We start from the raw sequence: 26,261 nt of genomic DNA on the forward strand, positions 1-26,261 counted from the left end.
TTAATTAAGGTGTTATAGTGTTAAATGTGTAAAGCAATTTATGATTAATTAATTATTAATTGGTTGTTAATTAATTTTCATTGATTAATTAGTAATTAATTATGGTACTTGTGTAATTAATTTTAGTTGTGTGTTGAGGTGTTTATTTTATTGGGACATCTAAGTTTACATTTTTGTTATAATTTAATATTTTTTTAATATTTTTAAATATTTATATATATATATATATTACAATTTTATATAATTTTACAGTTTTAAAATAAATAAAAGATAATAGGTTAATAATTATTTTAAAGTAAATATATATGTTTAAATTATTGTGCTTGTGTGGTTTTTTAATTAAGTGTATTTGTAATATTTTGCAAAAATGTATATTAAATTCAATGAATCTTCTTTAAATTAATATTAATATTCAATATATTTAATATATATTTTTTAATATATATTTAAATCAATATTTTTTACATTGATATTTTTTAGGTCAATTTTTTTAATCAATAATTTTGTACTTACCTGTGTAGGTATGGGAGTCAATATTTTTGTAGTCTATATATTTTTTTCGATACTTTGAACATCGATATTTTTAAAACCAATATTCTATCAGTGAACCTCCCCTTTCGGGAAGACATCTACCCTCATGTCTTTCATTTATTCAGGGTTTTTTATTTCCTCCTCTAAACTTAAGCACCACAATTTGCTTCTAACGTTCCTTGTCCCATATTTGCCTTTTATTTGTTAGATTTTCCATGATAGGGAGAGGCCCAGAGCTGCCCCTCCTCTATGCCCTACAATTCTTTTCCGATTGGAATTGACAAATGTTCTTAACCCTAAAAACCAAACCAGGGTATATTCGTACTGTGGATAATTGGAACCTCGTATCATTTAAAAATTGATATTCAGGTTGAGATTTAGAACAATTCCTTGCAGTAAATCATTAGAATACCACCCGTCTGCAAAAAGAATAATGAAGTGACGTTTTTAATGGCTTAGATGATACAGAAATTCTCACGTCCGCCTGACAAAACCACAGCACTTGGCTTTTACAGCAAATGTATTTGAAAAGGCTTAATGCATTTTTATCATTACTGTTATTTTTAGCTGCTCCAGGTTAAAAACATGCCTGTCCCCCCCCCCGCCCTTGTGCGGCTTTCCCAAACTGTCAAAAAAAACAGAAAAATGCATCTTAGACTAGGCCCAATTGTCCCCAGACACAGTAAAACTGTACCTTAAATTAAAACTTTAGTGAATTCATTCTGCCAGCCCTGCTCTGTCGGCAGTCCTTGGGAAGGAGTGCACCCTTGTTGGTGTAAAGGCCTTTGTGTAACTGTGCTCAGAGTAGGGACTGCTGTCACACAAATGTGGAGTAATTTCACAAACTTGCTCTGCTCAAGGTGACCTGTTGGCACAGTCCGTTAATATTTATCAGCCTTCATGAAAATATCTTTAGTCACTTGAAAGGAAAGCCGCTATTTCCTTTTATTCCTGTGTTGTGTGTGTATTTCTAGTTATGTTGTAGTAAGCATGATGGCTTCTGGTTCAGTACTTGCAGTCACCTTGTTTGACTTTCAGTGATGTTATTACTCTTGAGTGCCCATCATTGGTTTCAATGTGGAAGAGGCGTGGCGCAGCAGCGAGGGTGCCTGACTCTAGACCATGGGGTTCACGGTTCGAAAGCCAGCAGCAGATTAGCCCAGCACCATCTGACTCTGGGCAATACCTTGCTTAATCTTCCCAACGGCCCCCAGCACCTTGACACCCTCTGGTAATTGTTCGCGCTTTACAAATACTGAATTTAATTTCATTTCTTCATAGGTCCATTTTAAAAGGAGAAAGGCAAGCATTAAACCCATAGCGACCGATTCACAAAAGTAATCTGGGACAAAATCCTAACTTTATGACTTTTGGTATTAACAGAAGGCATTTAGGAGTGATAAAGTTAGGATTTTGTCTCAGTTAATCTTATGTTTTGGTCTTAAGTTAAACTTCAGACAAACTTAAGTTTAACTGAGACAAAATCCTAGTCGTAAAGTTAGGATTTTGTCTCATTTAAACTAAAGTTTTGGTCTTAAATTAAACTTAAGACAAACTTAAGTTTAACTGAGACAAAATCCTAGTCGTAAAGTTAGGATTTTGTCTCACTTAAACTTAAGTTTGTCTTAAGTTTAATTTAAGACCAAAACGTAAGATAAACTGAGACAAAATCCTAACTTTATACTCCTAAATGCCTTCTGTGAATACTGAAAGTCATAAAGTTAGGATTTTGTCCCAGATGACTTTTGTGAATCAGGCCCATATTCTCTAAATATTGAAATAGTATCTTACACATAGGCTTCTGGTGCCAAGGCAGGCCTTGAAGTGAAAAGTTCTGTCACTGTGGGGGCAGCTGCCATCGAGCATGTACTTGCAAGGTAGTTGCGCGCCATCAAGGGAACGCATCTGACATAACACACACGTTGTCTGTATGTAGTCAATAGTGATGGTTTTTATTTGCCTGATTGCTTAACTTACTTAATATTTCTAATGTTTACATTTAAGGACTACAATGAGTCACGGGCTGCCCTACTGGATTGTGTCCTTCCGCGTAGGTTGACCTGCCCCCCCATCCGTTTGTAGTGTTCTTCGACATAGAATGAACCAAGGAAATTTTGAATTTTTGAATTTTTTCTGTTTGGCTTTCGTTTGTAATTGTATGATGTATATGAATGTGGAGTAATGAAAAGAGTTTGTGTGCTGGAATGATAGTGGTTTGGGTTAATGGTAGATGTGACATGTTTGAATTGGATTGAAAGTGAGGTTTAAGTCTGGGTGCAAGCAATTTGTAAAAGATGAAATCGACTTTTGTTTTTTAAAAATAAGGCTTTTTCTGGTGTGTGTTTAAGAATTTTTTTTAATTGATCAAATCTTCTTCACTTGATTAAAACATGTAAACATTTGAATCGATTTTGATTAAATTCTATTGAAACTAATTGTTCAAGGTGACATTGATTTAGTTCTATGCGCTATAAGAAATAGGGAAATGAGTATTAGTACTGGCATTGTGATGTTTTTTGAATGATTAAACAGTGGGTTTAGGAATGGATGAGCACTGTTCTACAGTGCCAACCCTGGCCGTCTTCCTGTCTCCTGCTCTGTGCTCTTGTGACAAATCATTAGAGATGGGCAAGCCAACAAAATAACAGGGATAAAGCCGAGCCAAGGTTCTGGCTCAGCCCTTAGAGCCTTTACAAATCATACAGCAAACATCACGTAAAATGTTATAGTCTCTACAGAACTCAAAAAGTGTATTTCTTTAACTTGTGAAAGCTTTAAAATAAAAAAATTAAATGATAACACAGTGCTGAGAAGTACCTATTAAAATTGAGCATTTTTAAATACACACCATTAGTGAATTAAGAGGCAAGACAGATGTCCTATAAACCCTCCTTGTGGCCGAGAGTACTACAAAGCAACGTTATAATCCATTAAATAAACACAACAGAGCTTTGTACAACTGGTATTCTGAACTCACATATTTGAAAGTGCTTGCTTACGAAATAAGGAAGAAGAATGAGTTTTGGTGACATAAAATATTTGCACAAGATCACACAAAAATATGTGGGGAAACCGCAATTTATCCAGGTTTTCTGGCTTCACTTTGTACAAATCAGTCACTTAATAGGTATCTATTTTTCTTTCCATTTTTATGATACTGCTTTGTTTATACCTCTTTGTGCTGTTTTCAGGCCGAGCCAGGACAGCGGGCATGCGTTGCCTTGGGGACATGATATATTCACTATATAGGCTTCAAGCGAGCCAATATGCCATTGTCACTCGTGTAATCCTGACACTCTATTGCAACAAATCCAGCTTACGACCCTCTACTCCTCCCACTCCACTCTAGGACACTGGCAAGTGCCACATAGCAACAATTCACAAAAATACACTCCACATCATGCTGCATAATTTCAATCAAAAGACACACAATTGATGGACGGAATGCAGAACAAATCAAAACATTTTCGCAAGTCAAGAGATCTGGGTTAAATCCATCATTCTTTTGCTCACCATGCCACCCCAGTTTAGACCTGGCCATATGCAAATCAGTCTTGACCCTGTGCCTCATGGGAACAGTCCAGTCCGAACTGTCAAGCCAGGTCCTCCCTGGACCGGAAACAAGCATCCAAGGACCGTTTTCGGGGTTTCACCTCTCTATAGCCAGAATAGCTTGAATCCAGTGGCACAGTGAGCCCGGGACCTACATCTAGGCATACCCGGTGCACTTAGTGTGAGAAAGCAAAAGACACACAATTGATGATTCCAATCAGCATAATTTCAGTCAACACCATAAAGTTCCACACAACACAATTCATCTCCACACATTTCCATTCCACATCGCATAATTCAGCAAGAAACCACATCATTCAACTCAGCAATACATTAACACAACATTCAACAGCACACCACATAATTAGACTCAATAACATACCACTACACAACACAAAATACCATTCTGCATAATTGCTCTCCATGATACACAATTCCACTCCACATAATCCCAGTACACTTAAAACCACATTTTGGCTATCCATATAGTTCCACTGCACACCATGCCACATAATTCCACTACACATATCCACCCCACACCACCCAATTCCCTGGCTATTGATTCCAATCCATTCCACATAATTCCACTCCACAGCACAAACATCCACCCACTGCACTCCCTAACACATTGGTAAAAGACATGTCATGTACAATGCCAATAGCTCTAGCTCTCGCAAATGCAAGACTGATTGGTATTGTCAATGCGTGTTTTGTTAATGGGCACACAGCATCTCACTGCCATTGTGGCTAAGCTGGTTAGTCCTGATTATAATTATAATGTGTCTATCTTTCACATATCCTCATCAATTATACCACCAGGCGCAGCATCCCATTACATGATAACCGTGGGGGTCATTATGCGCAACATGACAAAACTTCTCATATATGATCAATACTAAAACAACACCCTCCAAAACACACACCCCACATCGTGAACCTTACTCTCTGTGTGACTAAGCACTAGAGAGACCCACATAAGGATAGTATGCGCTATACAAATGCGGCAATACAATACAATTGCAAGGGCCTATTGTAGAGGCATAGGTACAGTAGGGGGGTGTGAGGGAGGTATGATTACATACCTTATTATGCACATGTGCACCACAATGGCCTCAAAGGGCACCCTTTTCCACTAATAACAGATGCTTATTCCTTACTGGTTCTACATTCACATTTCTTTGAAGGATACACTGAGCATGCCACATGGAAGTTGAACCTATGGCCTTTGGGGCCAAACACAGATATCTGCAATGTATGGATTTTTTCACTTGAACTGGCAAACTCAGACTTGTTCTGGCGCCATAGAATCCTGCAAACGTTCTGCATCTCACACTTACTTGTACCTGGTGCAGGGCTTGGCTCATGGTTCTAGGTATAACTTGAGCAAGTCTCACCCCAGTGGTGACAATTTATCCTTTAGAGCTTTCAGTTTCAAAAAGGGGATTTGGGTGGGATCCTCAGCTCACAATTGGACACTCTCTAGCCCAAGGAGAGTATCCAAATCTTAAAAGGTTGTATAGGCTTCACTCAAGTCACATACTGTGGAGAAGTGTGGCTCAATGGTTAGAGCGATACATAAGGGGGATGATGGACGGAGCGTTTGAGCAAATCAAACACTCACCCCCAGTCAACTGATCTGGGTTTAATCCATCACCATTCTTTAGCCCACTCAGCCACCCCATATCAGACATGGCTATATGCAAATCAGTCTGACCCTGTGCCTCATGGGAACAGTCCAGCCCGAACTGCCAAGCCATGTCTTCCATGGACCAGAAACAAGCATCCTGGGACCGGTTTCGGATTCATAATCCTCATCAGCCAGGCTATCTTGAATCCAGTGGCCAAGTGAGCAAGGGACTCACGTCTGAGCATACCCTGCCACACTTAGGACGAACAAAGCGATACAAAAGGGGATGATGGACGGAGCGTTTGAGCAAATCAAACACTCACCCCCAGTCAACTGATCTGCGTTTAATCCATCACCATTCTTTAGCCCACTCAGCCACCCCATATCAGACATGGCTATATGCAAATCAGTCTGACCCTGTGCCTCATGGGAACAGTCCAGCCCGACCTGCCAAGCCATGTCTTCCATGGACCGGAAACAAGCATCCTGGGACCGGTTTCGGATTCATAATCCTCATCAGCCAGGCTATCTTGAATCCAGTGGCCAAGTGAGCAAGGGACTCACGTCTGAGCATACCCTGCCACACTTAGGGCGAACAAAGCGATACAAAAGGGGATGATGGACGGAGCGTTTGAGCAAATCAAACACTCACCCCCAGTCAACTGATCTGGCTTTAATCCATCACCATTCTTTAGCCCACTCAGCCACCCCATATCAGACATGGCTATATGCAAATCAGTCCGACCCTGTGCCTCATGGGAACAGTCCAGCCGGAACTGCCAAGCCATGTCTTACATGGACCGGAAACAAGCATCCTGGGACCTGTTTCGGATTCATAATCCTCATCAGCTAGGCTATATTGAATCCAGTGGCCAAGTGAACAAGGGACTCACGTCTGAGCATACCCTGCCACACTTAGGTCGAACAAAGCGATACAAAAGGGGATGATGGACGGAGCGTTTGAGCAAATCAAACACTGACCCCCAGTCAACTGATCTGAGTTTAATCCATCACCATTCTTAAGCCCACTCAGCCACCCCATATCAGACATGGCTATATGCAAGTCAGTCTGACCCTGTGCCTCATGTGAACAGTCCAGCCCGAACTGCCAAGCCATGTCTTCCATGGACCGGAAACAAGCATCCTGGGACCGGTTTCGGATTCATAATCCTCATCAGCCAGGCTATCTTAAATCCAGTGGCCAAGTGAGCAAGGGACTCACGTCTGAGCATACCCTGCCACACTTAGGGCGAACAAAGCGATACAAAAGGGGATGATGGACGGAGCGTTTGAGCAAATCAAACACCCACCCCCAGTCAACTGATCTGGGTTTAATCCATCACCAATCTTTAGCCCACTCAGCCACCCCGTATCAGACATGGCTATATGCAAATCAGTCTGACCCTGTGCCTCATGGGAACAGTCCAGCCCGAACTGCCACGCCATGTCTTACATGGACCGGAAACAAGCATCCTGGGACCGGTTTCGGATTCATAATCCTCATCAGCCAGGCTATCTTGAATCCAGTGGCCAAGTGAGCAAGGGACTCACGTCTGAGCATACCCTGCCACACTTAGGGCGAACAAAGTGATACAAAAGAGGATGATGGACGGAGCGTTTGAGCAAATCAAACACTCACCCCCAGTCAACTGATCTGGGTTTAATCCATCACCATTCTTTAGCCCACTCAGCCACCCCATATCAGACATGGCTATATGCAAATCAGTCTGACCCTGTGCCTCATGGGAACAGTCCAGCCCGTACTGCCAAGCCATGACTTCCATGGACCGGAAACAAGCATCCTGGGACCGGTTTCGGATTCATAATCCTCATCAGCCATGCTATCTTGAATCCAGTGGCCAAGTGAGCAAGGGACTCACGTCTGAGCATACCCTGCCACACTTAGGGCGAACAAAGCGATACAAAAGGGGATGATGGACGGAGCGTTTTAGCAAATCAAACACTCACCCCCAGTCAACTCTGGGTTTAATCCATCACCATTCTTTAGCCCACTCAGCCACCCCATATCCGACATGGCTATATGCAAATCAGTCTGACCCTGTGCCTCATGGGAACAGTCCAGCCAGAACTGCCAAGCCATGTCTTCCATGGACCGGAAACAAGCATCCTGGGACCGGTTTCGGATTCATAATCCTCATCAGCCAGGCTATCTCGAATCCAGTGGCCAAGTGAGCAAGGGACTCGCGTCTGAGCATACCCTGCCACACTTAGGGCGAACAAAGCGATACAAAAGGGGATGATGGACAGAGCGTTTGAGCAAATCAAACACTCACCCCCAGTCAACTGATCTGGGTTTAATCCATCACCATTCTTTAGCCCACTCAGCCACCCCATATCAGACATGGCTATATGCAAATCAGTCTGACCCTGTGCCTCATGGGAACAGTCCAGCCCGAACTGCCAAGCCATGTCTTCCATGGACCAGAAACAAGCATCCTGGGACCGGTTTCGGATTCATAATCCTCATCAGCTAGGCTATTTTGAATCCAGTGGCCAAGTGAGCAAGGGACTCACGTCTGAGCATACCCTGCCACACTTAGGGCAAATAAAGCGATACAAAAGGGGATGATGGACGGAGCGTTTGAGCAAATCAAACACTCACCCCCAGTCAACTGATCTGGGTTTAATCCATCACCATTCTTTAGCCCACTCAGCCACCCCATATCAGACATGGCTATATGCAAATCAGTCTGACCCTGTGCCTCATGTGAACAGTCCAGCCCGAACTGCCAAGCCATGTCTTCCATGGACCGGAAACAAGCATCCTGGGACCGGTTTCGGATTCATAATCCTCATCAGCCAGGCTATCTTGAATCCAGTGGCCAAGTGAGCAAGGGACTCACGTCTGAGCATACCCTGCCACACTTAGGGCGAACAAAGCGATACAAAAGGGGATGATGGACGGAGCGTTTGAGCAAATCAAACACTCACCCACAATCAACTGATCTGGGTTTAATCCATCACCATTCTTTAGCCCACTCAGCCACCCCATATCAGACATGGCTATATGCAAATCAGTCTGACCCTGTGCCTCATGGGAACAGTCCAGCCCGAACTGCCAAGCCATGTCTTCCATGGACCGGAAACAAGCATCCTGGGACCGGTTTCGGATTCATAATCCTCACCAGCCAGGCTATCTTGAATCCAGTGGCCAAGTGAGCAAGGGACTCACGTCTGAGCATACCCTGCCACACTTAGGGCGAACAAAGCGATACAATAGGGGATGATGGACGGAGCGTTTGAGCAAATCAAACACTCACCCCCAGTCAACTGATCTGGGTTTAATCCATCACCATTCTTTAGCCCACTCAGCCACCCCATATCAGACATGGCTTTATGCAAATCAGTCTGACCCTGTGCCTCATGGGAACAGTCCAGCCCGAACTGCCAAGCCATGTCTTCCATGGACCGGAAACAAGCATCCTGGGACCGGTTTCGGATTCATAATCCTCATCAGCCAGGCTATCTTGAATCCAGTGGCCAAGTGAGCAAGGGACTCACGTCTGAGCATACCCTGCCACACTTAGGGCGAACAAAGCGATACAAAAGGGGATGATGGACGGAGCGTTTGAGCAAATCAAACACTCACCCCCAGTCAACTGATCTGGGTTTAATCCATCACCATTCTTTAGCCCACTCAGCCACCCCATATCAGACATGGCTATATGAATCCGAAACCGGTGACAGGATGCTTGTTTCCGGTCCAGGGAAGACATGGCTTGGCAGTTCGGGCTGGACTGTTCCCATAAGGCACAGGGTCAGACTGATTTGCATATGGCCATGTCTGAACTGGGGTGGCTGAGTGGGCTAAAGAATAGTGATGGATTAAACCTAGATCAGTTGACTGGGGGTGAATGTTTGATTTGCTCAAACGCTCCGTCCATCATCCCCTTTTGTATCGCAATGGTTAGAGCGGCAGACCCTGATGCAGAGGTCTAGCCCGGCACCAGGGTTCAATTCCCGCCTCGGCGGGTCTTGGGCTCAATTTCCTCGGACCTGATCAATCTCGCCTCGGTGCCTATTCTAATCATGGGTCCCACTCTGCAACTCTGGGCAATAGCTTGCTTAATCTCCACAACGGCCCCAACAACGCTAGGATGCCTGGCGGCACCTTGGGGGTGCCCAGGAGTGGGCACTTCACAGGGAAAAGCCAGGAAGGGTTCCACAGTGGTATTCGTACAAGTGCCGAGATACCCCAGCTGGGGTCGATTCGTGCGCTATACAAGTACACCACATTTACATGTATAAGTTATAATGACACTCATTGGCAGATGTACTGGGTACATCACTGCCTCGAGAAGGATGTTTAGGTTTCTGCTCATGGCACTATTGGGATTAACTGGTGTGACCTGCTGTAATTGTGCTCTTTTAGTTCAAACGTGTCCAGCACTATGCTGCTCTTCTGGCTTGTAATGTGTCATGCTGATAAAGCCAGTAGGAGAAGCACTCACTACAATGAGACCACAGTGATGCGTGCACAACCAGCAACACCAGCCCTCAACTAAATCTAATCACAATATGAAGAGCTTGTTTCTTGGAAAGAGATGCATAAGCAACTAGTAAATCCATTTTGACTAATCTCTTAAGCACCAAACTTACACACACAGGGCCGGATTGGCAGTAGCAGGCATCAAGCGTTTCCCCGGGAGGCTGGAAGGGTGGGGCCGGTTTTGCAGTTGTGGGTGCTGTTTTTGTTTCTGGAGCTCATATTTACATTGGTATCTGCAATATCGGCCCCTAGTAACAAAAGCAGCAGTGCTTCACACTTGCAACCCCGCCCCCCTCCCGGGGCCTGATCCGTCAAAATTGCCAGGGCTGCTTTGGGTTCCCAGTCAGTCTGATCCTGCTCACACACCCGCAGCTCACCCAACATGACACCGGGAACAAAGGACAGACATGAGCATATATTGCACGAAACATATCATCTTAGGATGTCTTAGTACTCCAGTCTTAATAGAAACCTTGGACTTGCCTTCAAAAGCAACCCTATGCATCTCACTGCACTATTTGTCCATGCTAAAAGCAGACTATGAGCTAAACAGATGTCAGCAACGGATATATGACGGTACAACGCGTACCGTCACAACGCATACCTTTACAACGCGGCCGTGACAACGCAAGTCGTTACCACGACTTGCGTTGGGGGGGCGCGGATTTCGAATAGTTTAATTTACTATTCTAACACCAGTCCCCGTGGACCCTAGGGAAGGTGTTAGGATAGTAAATTAACTATTTTTAGACCTTGAGCGCCCTCCAGCGCAAGTCGTGGTAACGACTTGCGTTGTCACAGCCGCGGTGTAAAGGTACCGCGTTGTGAAAACATCGTTGTAAACGATGTTTACCGTCAGCAACATAACATAACATCTGGAGAGAGGAAACACCTTGCTAGGGGACCTCTCAGACACCATTCGGGTACATCTGAGATACCCCACCAAAGGCTTCAGGGATTTTAATCGCATGAAGCCTTCTCTCAGGCAGTGGTGTAACATTAGCCCCCAAAGCATCCCGAGTTCCAGGGGACACCCTCTGGCACTGTTCACGGGGGCGGGCCCCTGGCTTGAGAGTTTCTGATTGGTTCAGGAGGGATCCTCCATGTACTTTGCAGGGGGGTCCCCTCAAGTTTCCCTACGTCACTCCTCTCAGGTACCCCACTGGCTCACACTCTCAGCAAGAAGATGTCGGCAGCTAACTTGGGATGACCTGGTTTTTTATTAATATAACTGAAACTTGTTAGGCGAGTTACAAACATAACTATTCGTCAGCTGCACCCACCCTTCCGTGCTTTCTTTCTAAATAATCCAAGGAGTGTGATGGTTTCTCCCTATTGACTGTGATTGTTCCTAAGGCGACAGGGCGGGGCGTTCATAGACAGTGGCATCTGTCACCGCCTTCATCAGCACCATCAACATAATGATAACAAAGCAGATTTCTGGTTCGACTAAGCCAGCCTCAGTAAAGTTTCTTTCAGGTCACCGAGCCTATCCCTTGCTGTCAATATCCAGGTTCTGCGTCCTTCCTGCACACTCCCCCACTGGCAGAAGCTTACAATGCTTGTTTGCTTCACCCAGTCCCTGCTCATCTGTCTGACTTGTGCTATTTTCTTTAGCTTGTTAGATTTGTCTGTTTCTGTATCTTCTTTTATGACATACATATTGTTACTTCTGTTTTTTGTACTTTGATTTGTGAATGTCATTTATTTTTTGTACAACAGTTCTTCACTCTTTGAGATTCTTTTCTGTGGATGGTATTTTACTTTATTGGGTGTTCCTCTTTTGCATTTATCTATCTGTAATTTTTCTCTGATTTACATTTTACTTTGAGAAGTGCTTATTTCTCAAACTGCATGCCTTTCTATTTCTACCTTTTCATGGGAGGTTTTTCCCTTTTGATATTCTGCTTTGAGACATTTTTCTCCATTTCAAACCAGCCTTTTTGGTATTTTTCTTATCTTACTACGTGTAGGCTTTCCTTCTTCCGACTTCACTTTGAGAGCTTGTTCCATATTTCTAAGCTTTTTGTTACTCGACTCCCTTTCATGTTTTTAGATGATTTCCTATTTCATTCTATGCGAAGCCTGTTTTACACCTTGCGTTTTGTGCATTTCTGTAGCTTCTTTATGTTATATTTTTGCCTTTTATAGTTTTTCTCTGTTTCACGCCCTCTTTGTCAGATAATCCTATATTTCATAACTAGAATCTGGTTTTGGGGTATTTTATTCTACCTGCTGCTACCTTGCTTCAAGAGTCTTTTCCTATTAGGTATCTATCTATTTCAGGAAACATCCTTTACAACGCAACCATTACATCGTACTACACTTACAACGCAGTCATTACATCGCAGCATCCATTACAACGCATGTCACTACAACGCAGGCATTACAACGCATGACACTACATCGCATGACACTATATCGCATGTCACTACAACTCAGGCATTACAATGCATACCATTACAACACATACCATTACAACGCATAGAACCCTTACACTATCCAAAACTTACCCTTCTGTTGCACACCCTGGAGTTAGAATAGTAATTTTTACCACTACACTAGCCAACACTTACCCTACTGTTGCACCCCCTGGAGTTAGAATAGTAATTTTCGCCTCTATACTATACAATACTTACCTTAAATGCAATGTAATGGTATGCGTTGTAATGGTATGCATTGTAAAGGTATAATGCGATGTAATGGAATGTGGTGTAAAGGTAGTTTCTAAAAATGTGATGTAGTGTCATGCGATGTAATGGAGTGCGTTGTAAAGGATGTTGCGATGTAAAAACTGCGTTGTAAAGGCATGCCTTGTAAATGTATGCATTGTAACACCATACATTCATCTATTTCACACCTTAAATTGAATACTGTTGGATATTTTGGGCCATGTTTTCCCACTTTGTGCAATTTAGCTTTTTTTTAACTCTTTAAGTTCCAGCTATGGCCTATATTCTTTGGCTTTACTAATCTATAAACTTGACCCCCATGAATTCCAGTCCTTGACTTTGACACTTAGTGGATTCATTTGCACTGCTAAATGTAAATGTAAATTGATACTTGTATAGCGCACTACTCACCCGCAAGGGTCTCAAGGCGCTTGTACGAATACCGCTGTGGAACCCATCCTGGCTTTCCCTGTGAGGTGTCCACTCCTGGGCACCCCCAAGGTAGAGGCCAGGCATTTTTAGCGTTGTGGGGGCCGTTGTGGAGATTAAGCAAGCTATTGCCCAGAGTTGCAGAGTGGGACTCCATGATTGGAATAGGCACCGAGGCGAGAATTATCAGGTCCGTGGAATTTTTTAGCCCAAGACCCGCCGAGGCGGGGAATTGAACCCTGCTCCCAGGCTAGACCTCTGCATCAGGGTCTGCCGCTCTAACCATTGAGCCACACTTCTCCACTGCCCCTTGAGTTATAATATGTAGGGCATTAATCCAGTGTGAGCTTTGACACCCCTCACCTGTCTCCTTTCAGAAGGTAAATGCCCCACATGTTGCCCTTTCCTAGTTTGAGGCCTCTGGTGCTTGGCACCTCTGGCTCAGAGCTTGGAGGTGCCTTCCCCTCTTTTCCCAGGCTCACATCCCTTCGTGTACCATAGGCCATTTGTTCCCTGTCAGAGATGGGAGCCCTGGTCCTCTCCTCCTTGCTGCCCCCTATGAGTTGCTGTGGCAGGCACCAGTTTCAGACACAAACAGATGTGGCACAGAGCAACCTCTGCCATCTGCTGCCTTAAAATAGATGGACTCTAAGAACCGCACAAGCAGCGACCTCATTCCTGATATAAATCGACAAACTGCGCTCCCTTGTAGGGTCTGGAACAGAAGTGTTCGATGTGATGCAGTACTGCCTGCCACTCCCCCCTGAGTGAACCTGCGGGAGCCAGGGTAAGGATGCTGTATGCATAAAGTGACCATGTGGTACTAATCTATGTGATTATCCCCCTACTGTTTAAAAAGGATGCCTTGAGACACTGAGCTGATGAGCTCTTGGAGATGCACCTGTGCGCCAGAGACCTGAGAGGATTGTGGCAGCTTTCTCAGCAACCCCAGAATTTCGTTTTTTATCTCTACAGCTGAAGGATAATATTAGGCCTGGGTGGTAAATTCCGTTCCGCTCGCGGATTTTGCGGAAATTGGATAATTTCGTGTTCCGCGAAGAATGCGGAATTGCCAAAAATTCCACGATCTGCAGCTTCGCAGAATATTTTGCTTGTTCGCGCTTTCAAAATGCTTGTTCGTGAGATATTTCCCCCCGAGCACACAAACAGCGTTCGCAAACAGGAAAAAAGCATCACAAACACGCAGAACAAGCAATGCCGCCTGTTTGCGGAACTTTTACGTGCTTGCAGTGAATTTTTACCGTTTCACGGAGCTTTGCGTAGTGCGACTACGGAAATTCCGCCCACCCCTAGATAATATCCAGAAACACATGTGTCTAGAGATTGGCAGCACTAACCTGAACCAACTGTGGTGAAACACTTCTACAAAATACAAAAAATGTAAGAATTTAAACTGAACTGCATTTACCAGGATGCTAAGGGGTGAACTGTGCTGGGAGTTGAAACAGTGTGCTCCCATCCCCCTTTCTCTCTATGTGATTATTGTCTGGTATTTGTAGAGCACAACTTCAACCTTAGATGGGGTCTTTTACTGCTGATCTTGAGAGCACACACCACAAAGGGTGGATGACCCTTGGAGTCAGTGGTGTAGCTGGTGGGGCAGGGTGGTGACCTCAAGGTATGTTTTCTTTTTTTATTTATTATTCCTCGTTGTCGTCTGTCACCTCCCCACCACCCGCTCTCACCTGCACCGACCGTCACTGGGCAGCAAACTCAGGGATCGCCCTGGGCTGCAAAAGCACTAGCTGCGCCAATGCTTGAAGTTGGTAGAGTGAGCGCTAAAGACAGTGGCAGCTGCCAGTTATGGGGCGTGGTGAGACGGGCAAACCGCTGCTGCCAGCAACAGCAATCTGTGCAAGATCAGCGGGTGCTAGCGGCCTGTAGCAGTAGTGAATACATACACAGTACCGTGAATACATACAAAAACAAAATACAATACACAAAAAAAGAAAATAAGCCGCTTACCTGGCTGCACTCCTTGCTCTGGTCCTGATCTTCTTCTTTCCCTGTAGCACGGGCCCTGCCAACTTCCTTAACGAATCCTGGCACTGCTCTTATGCTGTGAAAGCAGTGCCAGGATTGAATGGAGCGGGCTGGCTGGATGCTCCTTCAGTCCCTGTAGGCCTGTGCTTGGTCTCCACCCAGCTGCCTTAAGACAGCTGGATTTATTTATTTATTTTGGAAAGTTTTATATAGCGCGAACAAGATCTTCGCAGATATCAGAGCGCTTTACAGAGGAGGGGAGCATGTATACGCAGATACATCAATCATGTTAACAGTACATTGAAGTGATATCATAAAACAATCAAGTAAGTCAATTTCAAAGTCAAAAATAAAAGTACAAGGGTTCAAACAAGTAGTACAGATGAGTATCGAGTCTTTGTAGTTTTTCCTCAGTAGTCGTTCAAGTGCATTTAGCCATGAGGATCGCTTTTACTTCTCTCTTGAAAAGTATGGTAGAGGTGATAAGCCTTGTTTCAGGGGGGAGCGAGTTCCAAATCCTGGGAGCCATTCCTGAGAAAGAGCGTTTAAAGGTTTTTTCCTTGCGGAATCTTTTAGGCTTTAGCAAAAGGTTGTTTGTGCCTCTAGTGTTTCTGGAGCCTCCAGAAATCGTCAGCTTCTGAGCGAGGTATCTAGGTGAGCTCAGGTGGACAGCCTTGTGGGTCAAACAAGCTATTTTCAGGTGTATTCTGGCTTCAAACGGCAGCCAGTTCAATGATTTGAAGTCAGGGGAAATGTGTGAGTGTTTTTTTGATCCAGTGATAAGTCTCGCTGCGGCGTTTAGAGAGGCTCTTATGGGTGCCGTAGTAGCTAGGGGGAGACCGCAGAGGGCGGTGCTGCCGTATTCTATTCGAGGTATGACTAGTGATTGTACCGCAGTCTGGAAGTCTTTGGCTGGAAGGAAAGGTTTAAGTTTCCTAAGGGTGTTGATTTGGTAGTTTGCTCCCTTAGTTGCTTTGTTGATGTGTTCCTGCATGCTGAGATTGGTGTCAAGTGTTATGCCCAAAGATTTCGCTGAGTCCACGATGGTGGGTTGGACATTGAGCGCCGTTAGGTCTTTAAGCCACATTTGTGCGGTAGTGATCTTCGCTGGAGGTGAGATCAGAAGGAACTCTGTTTTTAGGGCATTGAGTTTGAGATGATTAGCGGCCAACCAAGATTGGGTGCTTCTGATCGTTGAGTTCAAGAGCGTGATGTCTTTGGGTGATTGTAGTTTGAGATAAAGTTGGGTGTCATCAGCATACATGTGGAAGTGTACATTGGATTCTTGCAGCAAGGTGGTGAGAGGTTCCATAACTAGGTTGAACAAAGTTGGGGATAGGGAGGATCCTTGTGGTACGCCTAGCGATACGGGTCTTGGTGCGGACATCAAGTTGTTGCTCTTGAATTTCTGCGACCTGTTTTGCAAAAAGGAAGTGAACCATTTGAGCACAGTTCCAGATAGGCCCATTCTTGTGTTTAATAGTTCGAGTAAGCTCTCATGTTTGACGGTGTCAAATGCGGAGGAGAGATCAAGGAGGATGAGGAGGCAGGTATCGTTATGATCTAGGATTTGGAGGGCGTCGTCGATTATGTGAATCATGGCAGTTTCCGTACTGTGATTAGCTCGGAAGCCTGATTGATGAGAGTTGAGGAGATCAAATTGAGTAATGTGTTTAGTCAATTGTATTTGTGCGCATTTTTCCAGCAGTTTGGCCAGAGTCGGAATGTTGGTAATGGGACGGTAGTTGTTTAGGTCAGAGGGGTCGGCTGTAGGTTTCTTTAGCAAAGGTGTTACTTGTCCAACTTTGAGGGAGTCGGGAATGATCCCTTGTTGAAGTGAGCTGTTGATAATTTTGGTCCAGAGTGGAAGGAGCGACGGGGTAAGGACTTTGACAGCGTTAGCAGGAAGGGGGTCCGTGAGGTGATTGGATGGTTTCAGAGTGCTGAGCAGTTTGCCAATTTCTTCTTCCGTGTAGGTGACAAAGGTTGACCAGGTTGCATTGTTTTTTGGTTTAGTGGGTGTTATGCGGTGGGGTTTGGGATAGAGGCTTGCGTCCATGAGGAGATCATTCTTTATGTTGTCAGTTTTTTGGTTAAAGAAAGAGGCGAAGTCTTCGCAGGAGGGAGCTTCGCATATAGTGTTGAGAGGTTGGGGTTGTTCTTTGGTTTGTGTTCGGATAAGCTCAAACAGCTTTCTCGGACGATTTTTGGCTTGGTCGAGCTGACGGCTGAAGAAGTCTGATTTTGATCGTTTTATTTTCCTGAAGTAGGCATTTCTCTTTTTCTTCAGGTTTTTTAAGTTTAGTGCAGAGGGAGCTGATCTCCAGGAACGCTCTGCCATTCGCATGGCGCGTCTATCGTCATTGAGACTCCCGTCGTACCAGGGATTGGAGATTTTTGTGGTGGCTTTTTTTAGCTGCAAGGGTGCGACTTCATTAATTATTGCGGTCATATTGTTAAGATAGTGATCAGTCAAGGATTGGACGTCCTTAACGCCAGCCGGAGGAAGTAGTAAGTTGCAGCTGTTGGGGGGCAGAGAGTTTGAGTTTAGTTTTTTCATGTCTCTTTTCCAGACTTTGGGCCTGGCGGATTGAATAGGGTTAAATTTAACTTTTTCATTGATGAAGAACGTGATAATATGATGGTCCGACCAGTCACAGGGTTGGATAGATTCGAGTTGGATAGAGGCCTCTTTGGAGATGATAAGGTCGAGGGTAGAGCCTTTCTTGTGTGTTGGACTGTTGCAAATTTGTGTAAGGTCAAGGGCGTTAAGGAAATTCTTCAGACCTTTTACCACCGCATCATTATGATCGTTCCAGTGGAGGTTGAAGTCCCCAAGGTATATTTGAGTGAGTTGCCGCCCTGAGTTGGTTGAGATCATGTCCATGATTTGTTGGGAGAAGGTGAGGTTGTCACCGGGTGGGTGGTAAACGCCGTGAAGAGTGCAGATCGGTTTGCCCTCACTGATAATATCTAGGCTGATGTATTCACAGGACGTTGGGGAGGGTAGGGGAGGGGAAGGTACTTTCAGGACAGAGAGGTTGCTCCTGTATATACATGCGATTCCGCCACCTTTTTTATTGCCAGACCTGTCAAGTCTAGTGATGTGGTAGTTGGGGGGAACCAGAATGTCCATTAAAGGTGTAGAAGATTCTGTTAGCCATGTTTCAGTCAGGATGATTAAGTCAAGATCCAATTTTAGGATGAGATCGGCGATAGCGGCGGAGTGTCTAGCGGCTGATCTGCAGTTTAGGAGAGTGCATTTGAGACGTGGTGTGTCGAGGGTGGAAGGGTGTTCTAGAGCGAGGGGGACTTTACTCAGGTTACTATGGATAGCGACTCGGTTGTTCAGTGTGGGGGGTCTAAGGGGATTGGAGTGAATCGTAGGTATGGCAGTGAGAGTGTCGGGTGTGTTGCTAAGGGGAGCTGAGTCATAGGAGCGGAGGAGGATGATTGTGTCTAGGTCCGAGAGAGGGTTGCAGGAGCGATGGGGGCGGTTTTCACGATTGAGAACAGGGATTGAGGTCCAGTGCGGTGGGGGTCGAGTGCGAGAGTTCGCCGCCCGGGTGGGGGACCAGTTGGGAGGGGAGGTGATGGTGGAGGCGCGTGAGTGATGTCTGGGGTGTGTGCTGAGCAGTTGTTTGATGATGTGAATGTCTTGTTTGATCTGGTGGAGGGTGTTGGGTGGGGGGTGACTGGAGTGTGATAGACAGAGTAGTTGTTGTTTGATGATGTACATGTCTTCTTTGAGTTGGAGGAGTGAGGCCGTAATGTGGTCCGCAGTGGGACATGTGTTGGAGGTGGGGATGGGAGGGTCAGGCGTGGATGACATAGGGGAGAGGTTGGTGGTGCGGATGAGAGTATTGGTGGTGGGCGTAGAGTGCAGGGTGGAGGATGGGCGTTTATTAGTGGTGGCGGGGGTGGACGTTGGGTAATGGGGGGTGAGCCTGGGGGGGAAGTGGGATTGTAGATGGGGTCGAGTTGAGTTGATGGAGGTGGCGTGTTCTGTGTGATTAGTTAGTGGGAGGAAGTGGGGGCTGAGAATGGGTGGGGGTAAAGGGTGGGGTTTGCCTTTGTGTGTGTCGGTCTGATGTTGATCTAGAATAGGCCGGTTGCGGGAGGGAGCTGTGGCATCAGGGGTGAGAGGGACGGGGATGAGAGGAACGGGGATGAGGGCTGGTGTGTAGGTGGAAGGGGTGGGGTGGTTGTTGTAAGAGGGAGAGAGATCTATGTCTGTGCTTGAGGGATGTGGGGTAGCTACGGTAGGTGGGAGAATGACTAAGGTGCCGGGAGTAAAGGGGTGGTGCATGTCTTTTTGGGTGGGGGCTGTGGTATCAGGGGTGGTGAAGGGGATGAGGGCTGGTGTGTGGGGGGAAAGGGTGAGGTGGTTGGTGTAAGAGGGTAAGTAATCTATGTCTGTGCTCGACGGGAGGAAGGTAGATACGGTAGATGGGTGAGTGACTGGGGTGTCGGGAGTAAAGGAGAGGTGCATGTTGTTTTGGGGTTGGGCTGGGTTAGAATGAATGTGGTTTGAGGCTGTGGTGTCAGGGGTGACGGGAATGGGCGTGTTATGGGAGGGTGACAAGGTGAGGTTGTAGGGGGGGGAGAGGGTAGATGGGTGAGTGACTGGGGTGTCGGGAGTAAAGGAGAGGTGCATGTTGTTTTGGGGTTGGGCTGGGTTAGAATGAATGTGGTTTGAGGCTGTGGTGTCAGGGGTGACGGGAATGGGTGTGGTATGGGAGGGTGACAAGGTGAGGTTGTAGGGGGGGGAGAGGGTGCCGCTGGAATGTGTGGGTGAGGGATCTATGTCTGTAAATGTGGAGTGCGAGGTAGCTACATTCGGTGGGTGAATGTCTAAGGTGCAGGGGGTGGAGAGAAGGTGCGTGTCGATTTGTGGTTGAGCTAGGTTAGAAGGGTTGTGGTTGGGGGCTGTGAATTCAGGGGTGATAGGCCTGCGGGTGCTATGAGTGGGGGTCCGATGACTGGCTAGGTGCTGTTTGAACGTGGGGAACAGGTTGTCTAGTAGTTCCAGGTTCTTGTCTGTGGATTGAATTAGGATAATCCCGTTATTGTATATAGTTATGGTTGTTCTGCCCGGGAAGAGTTGTGATGGAGTGATGGAGAGTTTTAGGCCATGCGCGAAATTCCTGGAGGTGGAGACGGTGAGTAAGGTGCGGAACGTGTTTCTCCATTGGGCTCTGCGTGTGGTGTGGAAGATAATATCAATGTTCAGTGAACCATTGACTGGTGAGAAGTAGGTGTCTGCACAAGGAGTTTCAGGGTGGGACCTCAGGAAGTTGTGTTTAAAACGTTTAGCGGCTTTTTTAGTGAGTGAGGGTGGGTAGTTGATTTTGTATGTGTGGTTGCCGACAGGTTCCATGATGGGAGGACAATCTAGGTAGGTGTAGGAGGGAGGGTGTAGGAGGGAGGGTGCACTGTCCTAAACAGTTGCAAGGGCCTAAAGTGATACTAGTGCGTGCACAGTAATGCTATGCGCAGAGTACCGCTGCAGACAATAATAGTGAGATAATTGGGAGTGACACTAGTGCGCTGCCAAGGTATTTGAGGTAGTAATTGGTGCATACAAGATTAACTGACACTAGTGAGTTGCCAAGGTATTTGAGGTAGTACTCGGTGCATACAAGATTAACACTTGAGATGGGTGCGAGTTGCACAAGTATAGGGTGCGCAATAAGGATATAAGGGTGCAGAAAAATGCAAGCAGATAACACATATGCGGTAGTAATCAGTGTATACGGGAAGGGACAATGTAAGTGCAGGTTACATCAGTGACAGGTCTATGTGAGAAAAACGATAATACATTTTAGGAATAGGAGTGAGGAGTGACAATAGTGAGTAGTCAAAAATGCGTAAGGTACAGGAGTCTGTGGCAGAATATCATTGCACACACAACTTATATGAACCAACAAGTGACATTAGTGAGCAGCAACGAAAAATATATGAGGTATAAAATGTGAAATATAGCACTGAGAAAAATACTTGAATAAAATAAACTAACTGTGCAGACCATAAAGAATATCTAAATCGAAGGTGCCAATAGTGAGTTAGTCAAAAATCAAAAATATGAAGGTACAGTGAGTCTGTGACAGAATACCATTGCACACACAACTTATATGAACCAGCAAGTGACATTAGTGAGCAGCAACGAAAAATTGGGATTGGGGAGAGGATGTAGCCTGACGGCTAGGGCAGTCGATCTCAAATCTGGGGAACTGGGTTCGAGTCTCAGGAATGGCGCTCAACATCCTGTGATTCTGGGCAAATCACTTAATCTCCCCATGCCTATCAAAAATGAATATGTCTTTGTGTAAGCAACTGGTGCTCATGTAAAGCGCTTCGATACCCGATACCTTTGGGCCAAGTTTGCGCTATGTAAAACTCAGAAAATAAAAAGAAAAAAATGTGAACTTGTGACCTACACACCAACTCCTGTCCAGCAACAAACTATCAATTCACAGATTATTGTTTGCAGTGCTTATGTGTTGAAAATGACAGGAGTTACCATAACCCAAATTAATGGTACTCAAGTTATTGAGCTTGGAAGTTTTTGTTGTCCTTGATAGTATTCGAACTAGTGACCTTCAGGTCACAGCGGGGGTCATTGCAACCTCATTAGAACTGTCATGGAGCAACATCAGGTTAGCTCTGTAAGGACCACTCTGGTTCATACTTAGAGCCACTTGCAGCAGTAAGAGAGTCACAGTGCATTGTACTGGCTCCCAGAAGGTCAACCCAGGCCAGCCTCTGGTGGTAAGTGTCATAATGATGACATAATTCCCTACCAGTCCCTGAAAGAACAGGCCAGTGTGTCTTTAAAGAGGACTACTTTGCCAGCCTCAGTGAAGGGACCAGGAGAGGGGATGACCCATCACTGTTAGTACCATGCAAACTGACATCATAGTGGAACCCAGCAAACATATTACTGCCTAGTTGTACAAACCTGAGTGTTTTTCCTAAAATAGCTTCCAAACTGGGATCTGAAAAGTGACGGTGGGTTTCAGATGTGGCCCTTTGGTCCAGCAAGAAAAATGTCCACCCAACAGGCTGAGTACTACACAAGTAATTTTAACAGGCTGGGTTCTGCTCAGGTCATTTCAACAGACTCAGTACCACACAGGACATTTCAACAGGCTCGGTACCACACAGGTCATTTAATCATTTTGCTCATTGCAGGAGGCTGAGTACTGCATAAGTAATTTAATAAGGCTGAGTACAGCACAGTTCCTTTAATCCCATGGGTCATTTCAGCAGGCTGAATACTGCCCAGGTCATTACAGCAGGGTGCGTACTGCACAGGTCATTTCTACAGGCTGAGTACTGCACAGGTCATTTAAATAGGCCGAGTACCCCTGTCACTTTAGTTAAATGCTGCTATAATAGCGATTGCTGCTAATATATTGTACTTTAGGTAATACCTGTATTTTAATCATTGTGCAAACGTTTTTTTTAATATTATTATGGAATTGACTGTATTAATGCAATTTTAGATGATCATTTTAAGATGATAATAACTTTGTGCTTAGTATATGTTTGTTTTGGTTGTTTTTATCCATCCTTGTTTGTAATGATTTTAATTAATCAACAAATAAATACTACTACTACTACTGCACAGGTCATTTCTACAGGCTGAGTACTGCACAGGTCATTACGTCAGGGTGAGTACTGCACCGGTCATTTAAATAGGCCGAGTACCCCATAGGTAATTTCAACAGACTGAGTAACACATGGGTCATTTTAACAGGCTGAGTACTACATAGGTCATTTCATCAGGCTCAGTACTGCACAGGTCATTTAATCATGTAGGTAATTTCAGCAGGCTGGGTACCGTATAAGTCATTTCATCGGGTTCAGTACCACACAGGTCCTTTAATCGCATGGGTCATTTCAGCAGGCTGAACACTGCACAGGTCATTATATCAGGGTGAGTACTGCACAGGTCATTTCAACAGGCTGAGTACCGGACCGGTCATTTCATCAGGGTGAGTACTGCACAGGTCATTTCATCAGGCTGAGTACCACACCAGTCAATTCCACAGGCTGAGCACAGCGCAGGCCATTTCATCAGGCTCAGTACCGCACTGGTCATTTCATCCGGCTCAGTACCGCACTGGTCAATTAATCCGGCTCAGTACCGCACTGGTCAATTCATCTGGCTCAGTATGGCATAGGTCATTTAATCACATAGGTCATGTCTTCAGACTGAATGCCAAACAGATCATTTAATCAGTCTAAGTAGGTCATTTAATCAGGCTGAGTACCACATAGTTATTTCAACAGGCTGGGTACAGCGTAGGTCATTTAATCGCATAGGTCATTTAATCAGGTTGAGTACTGTACAGGTCATTTCTACAGGCTGAGTACTGCATAGGTCGATTAAACGAATAGGTCAATACATCAGGGTGAGTACTGCACAGGTCATTTCATCAGGCTGAGTACCACACAGGTAATTTAATCACATAGGTAAGTTCAGCAGGCTGAGTACCCCATAGGTCATTTCAACAGGCTGAGGACCACACCGCAACGCACAAGATGATGGACGGAATGTTGCACAATGGCAAAACATTCACCCCTAGTCACAGATCTGGGTTTGATCCATCGTTATTTTGCTCACCAAGCCACCCCAGTTCAGACATGGCCATATGCAAATCAGTCTTGACCCTGTACCTCATGGGAACAGTACAGCCCGAACTGCCAAGCCATGTCTTCCCTGGACCGGAATCAAGCATCTAGGACCGGTTTCTGGCTATCAGCCGTCATCAGCCAGGATAGCTTGACTCCAGTGGCGTAGTGAGCACGGGACCCACGTCTGGGCATACCCTTCCCACTTAGGGTGAACAGCAAAACACACAAGATGATGGACGAAATGTTGCACAATGGCAAAACATTCACCCCCAGTCTCAGATCTGGGTTTAATCCATCGTTATTTTACTCACCAAGCCACCCCAGTTCAGACATGGCCATATGCAAATCAGTCTTGACCCTGTGCCTCATGGGAACAGTCCAGCCCGAATTGCTAAGCCATGTCTTTCCTGGACTGGAATCAAGCATCCTAGGACTGGTTTCTGGCTACCAGCCGTCATCAGCCAGGATAGTTTGACTCCAGTGGCGTAGTGAGCACGGGACCCACGTCTGGGCATACCCTTCCCACTTAGGGTGAACAGCAAAACACACAAGATGATGGACGGAATGTTGCACAATGGCAAAACATTCACCCCCAGTCACAGATCTGGGTTTAATCCATCTTTATTTTTCTCACCAAGCCACCCCAGTTCAGACATAGCCATATGCAAATCAGTCTTGACCCTGTGCTCGGTATGGCATTGGTCATTTAATAGCATAGGTAATTTCATCATGTTGAGTACTGCACAGGTCATTTCAACAGGCTGAGTACCATATAGGTCACTTCAACCGGCTGAGTACCCATATATCATTTAATTGCATAGTCACAGGTCACTTCAACGTGAGGGACAGGCAGACCCAGGCAGACCCAGGCGACTTCGGCATTCGAGATGCCGGCGCCTCGAATCTGACCTTCAAGCTGCTATGTGCTCCACAAATAAACTAAGCATGAAAGAGCCTTCATTGTAGCGCTTTTAATCCCTCAACCTGCCCCAGGCGCTCTTCATGAACTGGATCAGTCTTTCCTTGTCTTTCAATCTTCGGGTCATCTGTTGATGTCCCCTGTCCCTCAGCAGTGTCACTGAACATCTCGATTTAAGGTATGATATGACATTGACATCTGTTATTTGGAAACTAAGCTTTTACGATACCGTCATCTTATCTCCAAGCATGGTGTTTTAGAAAGATTTCAAAAGCTGGTTTGCTAGCTCAGTGAGTTAAGCGCCTGGTGCTGAGTTTTGTGTTTTGTTTGTGAGCTGCTGTCTCGAATTCCGGCATGGCTCTGCTAACGCGGGATTACTGGTTACTAATTATCTTACCAAATCCCATTTCCTGTCGACTGAATCGTTGGTACCTGTCTTGAGTAAAAGGTAATCTCGCAGTAAACAATCAATTTAGGAACTTACACCACTCTAAATGACCACTGACCAAAATTAAGTTTTAAAGATTTAATATAAAGTCAAAGATAACTGAAGATACAAACTTCTCAAAATGAGATTCAAGAGGTAGATCGGAATCACTATGAACATGAACTTTTTGAATAGTCTGAGTCTGAAAAACAGAATAATAAGTACAAGTTCGAAAACCATCAGGTTTGCCAAAATGGATACAAGTTGCAACCTCAAAGTCATTACAGAAAAGAAAATTAAGGTTAGTCTGTCCCTACACTATACTAAATGACATCCCTACTTAGCAAGATCTTAACCCTCTAGGTGTCAGCCGTGGTGACTTCCTAAGAAGATCACGCACTTCTCTTTGTCTCTTCTCTGATAATGGGTCTCTCCTGATCAGCCTAGCTGCCTACCCATCCGCTTCCTTAGGCTCCCAAAATCATCTGCTCTGCTCTCCTCCCGGGTCACTTTCCCTAATACCAAATCACATTTCCAATAGAAACGCCCCTTGGGACGCCCCTCACGTGGTACATCTTTGCGCGGTAAACTCCATGATGGTACTCTTGAAGACCCTCGTTATAGTTGACCTTGGTTCCCAGGCTCCTTCTTCCGTGCGCTGATACCCCCTGAAATTCCTGGAAACTCCTACAGGCCTGCGCAAGGCGCCACTGAACAAAGTCCCTTTCATTCGAGCTGATTAGGACCCTCGCACCTGCATACAGCTCGTCCTGCAGTGGGCCTCAAATTCCAGACTTCACCATATCTTAGGCCATAAAACACTCTCAGAGCTCCATACTGGACACCTCACGACCTCTCCTCTAACGAGCACATGACGATTTAAACTACATGACATTATCTGTTCTGGCCTACTTGATTTACATGCAGCAGGTTCCTGCACTCTTAAA

Source organism: Lissotriton helveticus, chromosome 11 (genome assembly GCF_964261635.1).
Source record: "Lissotriton helveticus chromosome 11, aLisHel1.1, whole genome shotgun sequence".
In the NCBI taxonomy this organism is placed as follows: Eukaryota; Metazoa; Chordata; class Amphibia; order Caudata; family Salamandridae; genus Lissotriton; species Lissotriton helveticus.